The 5,436-nt window shown below is 39.5% G+C and overlaps 1 pseudogene; it reads left to right on the top strand.

Moving 5' to 3' along the window:
• Window positions 1-2,061: 2,061 nt before the first annotated feature.
• On the top strand, window positions 2,062-3,357 carry LOC138831859 (1-acyl-sn-glycerol-3-phosphate acyltransferase epsilon pseudogene; annotated as a pseudogene).
• The last annotated feature ends 2,079 nt before the right edge of the window (window positions 3,358-5,436 follow it).

Here is a 5,436-nt window from a genome sequence, read left to right as displayed (position 1 = left end):
ATCTTCTATAAGTAGACTAAGATCAGTGAATTTCAAAAGAATTTATAATGGGATGTGGTTAAAAAAATCATTATTACATTTAATTCATAAAGCTAGTGTCCTAGTTCCAGAGTATTCATGGCTTATTTAGTTCACTATCATTTTTGTTTTTACACAAGTTTATAGTAATGGAAGTGATTTCTTTCTTTCTGTTCAGCATCATTTACCATTATTTAGGTTAAAAAAATACTCTTTCAGATCCTCTACCAAAATCCACTTCTTTTTTTTTGAAAGTTGAACTTCATCTATCTGCCCACCTTGTAAGTGTTTTCTGCCCATCACACACACACACACACACACACACACACACACACACACACACACACACACACACACACACACACACACACAGCAACCAGGGTCACCTCAGGACTTGTAGAGTTGTCAGGGATATGGTATTTTTCTTTTTTTTCTTCTTCTTTGAGTTCAGTTTCTATTACTTAGACACCAATGTCTTGGTTATAATACTCCAATGTAATGCTCCTTTTATAATCAGGTAGTAGATGGTGAATTGAAGAGAAGTGATTATAAGTAAAATCTGGTACAGTGTTTTCTTTTCTGTTTATAAGATAGATCATTGGGACATTACAGCAAGGTCTGAATTAAGAAAATTATTACTTCATTTTAGGAGAATCAGCACCTTGAGCCACAATGAAGAAATTAAAAAAAATAAATACCAGCTACTCACCTGAATTAGTGTTTTAAACTGAGAAAGTAAACCATCATAACTTCCTACCTTTGCCTAGGGCTTTAAGAAAGCTGTAAAACTGAGAATATTCATTTCATTTTCTAAAAAAAAACTGAGCCTGTGAAATTGCAACCTCAGAACAGGTAAAACATGTAAATGAAGTGACTAAGACTAACCACAGAAGAAATGAATGCACTGTACTTACTTCTTCAGCTTCCACAGTTAATAATGAAGGAAATCCATGAACATATATTATCAAAAATTAAAAAATGAGTTTTCTCAGTTCTCATTAATAACAAACTATACATTTGCTTGTTTTTATTATCAAAATATACTCACTCACTATTAACAGCTTTAAAACCTTTTTTGAAATTATTCTGGAAGAAGCAGTCAAATGCCACCAGCCCAGGAAACTGAATAGATGTGCTTTCTGGGGAAGAAATGATGGAGAGTTGCCACATTCTTCGGTGAATCAGTGAACGTAGGTCAACTTGATTAAAAAAAAAATTTTCTGATCACAGTGTCTTCTTCTGCAAAATAATAATATTTTCAAATATATAGTAGGTGTTTTCAGATAGAAACAGAGAGAGAGTGGGAGAAGGGGAGAGAGAGAGGAGGGAGGTGGGGGAGGGACAGAGTTATTTCAATCTTGAAACCAAACCTAGCACTGAATTTTGGAAACTCTTCATTTTAATAATATGAGATAAATAGTTGATTGACAAAGACTAGTGTTATTTTTTTTAAAAAACTTTCTAAACATTGGGAAAACTTAAGATACTGTTGAGGCTAACATACCTGTTAGGAAGCTCTACTATTTTATATTTTTGACTCAGATGAAAGGAATTTTACAGTAACTGTCTTAGTCAAAATTTTTCTCATGTTCTAGCCAAGATAAAAGTCTAGAGTAAATGAGGGGAAGTAACTAGAGTATTAACATTCCCTCCTCAGGACTCAAAGCCAATGAGACATAGCAACTATTTCAATTTAAAACTTGTCCTAGGAAGAGTTCCTCGAGGAAGTATGACTTCTGGAGTGTCCCCACGGTGGGTAGGAGGTTGCAGAGCCTTGGGTGACAGTGACTTGGGCCGCTTACTCCCTGCTGCCTGCCTTTACCAGTGGATACACAGCCCAGGAGGAGGGGGCGGAGGCGGGGAGCAGGCGCTGGGCTCAGCCTCTTTGAGGCCTGGGCCTGGAGGTCTGGGGATGGTGGCCCAGCAATGCCCAGCTTTGAGTGGTGATTGGCCGCCCGTGGGAGGCAAGTGCTGGAGGCCTGGCCTGGACCATGCTGGGCGGGCAGGGACTGTGAGCAGAGTTGCCTAAGTGGTGCCAGGAGGATGCTACTGTCCCTGGTGCCACACTCGTTCTCAGGGCACTATCTGCTCCCGGGGATCGTGGTCCTGGACTCAGCACCCACCTATCTGCTCCTATGCAGAGCCTGGCAACAGCTCTCTGCCCTGCTCCCAGCTGGTGGACGATCAGCAATACTGTGTCTACCAGAATGTGCTGCTCTTCTTCTCCAAGAACTACACCAGGGTGCAGATATTGCTATCTGGAGATCTGCCAATAAATACATTAATTAATTAAAGAGAATATAATGTATTTGTCGAATCATCAATGCAGAATGAACTGGATTTTTGCTGCTGTTTTGGCCATCAGGCAGAATGCTCATGGAAGCATGCGCTACGTGCTGAAAGGCAGTCTAAAAAGGCTGTATAATTTGTGGAGGGGAAGGGGAAAAACAAGTCGTTTAAATAGGGATACAGGTGGACCCATTGCAATAATGAGATGTACAAGTCGTTATGTCGAAAACTAACTTTACAACTTTGGTGGGGGGGCGGGGAGGATTGGGAGGGGAGCAGGGGGAAGATGGGAAGGGATGGGAAGGGGAAACAAAGGAGGAGGCTACAATGCTTGATAAGAAATGTACCCATTATCTTGCCCATGTAATTGTAACCCCTCTGTACAGTATTTTTCACAATAAATAAATAAATAAGAGGCTGCCCTTGTACGGATGGTACTGTCCAAGCATGGAGGAAGCTATGAAATGCCAAATGTAATGATAACAAGGTGAGAAGCAAGCTACAGAGCTACGTGAAAGCTGGAATGCCACCGTACCTTGTGATTGTTCCCAGGAAAAGCAAAACTCCTAACTGCTAGTCAGTCATTTGCTGCCCGACAGGGCCTTCTGGTGTTAAAACATGTGCTGACCCCAAGATTAAAGGCAACTCGCGTTGCTTTGGTCTCTCTGAAAAGTTACCTCGATGCCATTGACGACGTTACAGTGGTTTATGAAGGGAAGAGCAGCCGGAGGAGCCTCTGTACCTATCAGGTTTTCTATGCAAAGAATGTCCAAAAAATTCACATTGATGTATCGACAGAAAAGATGTTTCAGAAAGACAAGCATCTCTGAGAAGACGGCTTCACCAACGTGTTGAGATAAAAGACAAGTTCTTATAGAATTTTCTGATTCACCAGATCCAGCGAGAAGAAACAAATTTCCTGGGAGAAGTGTTCATTTCATACTAAGTGTCAAGAAGATCTTAGGTGGTTTGACTGCTGACTTATTCATGATGGAGGCTGGGAGGAAACTGCATGTGAGCACGTGGATCTATGGGACTTTGCTGGACTGACTGCTTGATAAGAAATGTACTCATTACCTTGCCCATGTAATTGTAACCCCTCTGTATGGTATTTTCACTATAAAAAATAAAAATAAAATAAATCATAGATGTCATGGACAATCAAAAAGAATGGTTGTCCTCTCATAGGTCTGGCAAACTTGTCTGCCAGTGAAGGCTGCACATTCCATCAAATCGCTTCCTGAATTAAATGAGAAGTGTAAATAAAGCAACTGATATGAAATTAATCCTGGGCAAACACATATGTTTTTCCAGCTTTATCACTGGAGCTGCTGTGAGGGAAAGCTAAGTGGAGTTTATGCTATTCTTTACATTCTCACGAACTAATGTCAACTTTAAAGATGACTAGGGTTGTGTATTTTCCTATTGTTGCATTATGCAGATGGCTGGGGGTTTTTTTGCAACATTTATTGGAGCGTATTTCACCATATTGGTTACTTCATTTTTTTCCAACTCATCAGCTGTAATCTCTCATCACTAATGTGTTCAGAATCTTGCAGCTTCGTGTTTAATTCTACAAGTCAATGACAGAAGTTGTATTGAGCCATGTATAGTAACGGTCAATCAGTGTCACAGGAGCGGTTCTGTGCTTGTTCTTACTGTATTGTGGTTTTTAGCTGATTTTGCTTTATGCCTGCAAAATAATGAGCCTTTCTAATACAGAAATTGCCAATGTACATACCTACTCTACAAAAGAATACTGCGGGAAGTGACAGAATGAAGTGTAAAATTGTGCCTATTTCCCACTAGTGTTAACAGAACCACACATCCAGTCTGTATCACCTGAGAGCGAGACTGCAGGAAAAGAGCCAGGGCCACCCCCACAGTCATGGGACAGTTTCCACCAAAGGAGGCCTATCTAAAGTGGGAGTCATGACATTTTTAGGTTACAATGGACATATCCCTGCCTACTAGGCCTTTAAGGTGATATTTCTGTCCACTGCTTAAGGACTTTGGTTGCATAATTCCACATTGACTCAGATGAAACACCACCAGGTGAATTGTGATTTTTAAGAATTGAGGGAAATTTTTCCTGTGTCGCCTTGCTTTTCCAAACCTAGAAAATAAGCCATCTGGTCAAGGAGTGTGATGTGAATTGTTTTTGTCCATTAATAAGTGATATATACAGCACTCATATACACGTGCTCATACACAGAACACAACCTCTTTATATGGCCTTTCTCTGTTCAAGAGTAGAGGTGGAATTAGATAGGAGACAGCAATTACCTTAGGCTTTTCAAAGTATTCAACATTAGGGCTCATGGTGCTTAACCCAATTTCTCTTTACTTGACTTCCTTCTTCAATAAAGAATCCAGGGTTATTTGTGTTGTTTTGTATTTTTTCTTCCTCATTTATATCCTCCATCCCTGTTCTCTCCTTCCCTTCTCTTCTAACTCCCCTATAAACGTGTACCCCTCTCACTCATCTATATCCCTGAAAACTACCCCTCTGCATCCTAATCTTGCCTCATAACCTCAATACTTTCATCTGATTGTCAAATTTTAACAGTATAATTCCACAGCACAACGGTCTCTACAAGCCATGAACCCAGATAAGTAAATCTCAACAAAGGGACAGACACTAGCTGCCAAGTCAACCAAGAAAACCAGGAACAGCCTATTTAGATGAACACACTTTCCAAAAAGATAAAAACAAAAGGGTCTTCCAATGGAAAGAACACATAACAGAAATACTAGAAATATGCAAATCCAAACAACAATGAACACCAAAAGAAAAGAGATCAGGATATTAGGGACTTACAAGACATTATATAAGATACACTGAAAACATTCCTGATAAATTTAATTACTGAACAGTTTGAAATCATATACAAGCCAATTTGTGAGCTTGATGAGATGACCCAAAGAATAATGGAAAGATTCATGGAGAACATTAACAAGAAGCTCAATAAAGTACCAGAGACAGCAAAGGAGTGTAATGAGAGACCAACCATCCAGTTAGAGATTAATAAAAATGCAAAAAAATTTCTAAAACAGAAATTCAAAAAAGAGAAGACCTCAGAAATGGCAAAAAAAAAAAAACACAAACAGAGAATTAAACAATAAAGT

This window comes from Dipodomys merriami, unplaced genomic scaffold, assembly GCF_024711535.1.
Source record: "Dipodomys merriami isolate MVZ:Mamm:240054 unplaced genomic scaffold, mDipMer1.0.p SCAF_2, whole genome shotgun sequence".
NCBI classification, from domain to species: domain Eukaryota; kingdom Metazoa; phylum Chordata; class Mammalia; order Rodentia; family Heteromyidae; genus Dipodomys; species Dipodomys merriami.
The sequence above is the reverse complement of the archived record's forward strand: the minus strand, read 5'-3'. Positions and strand labels throughout refer to the sequence as shown.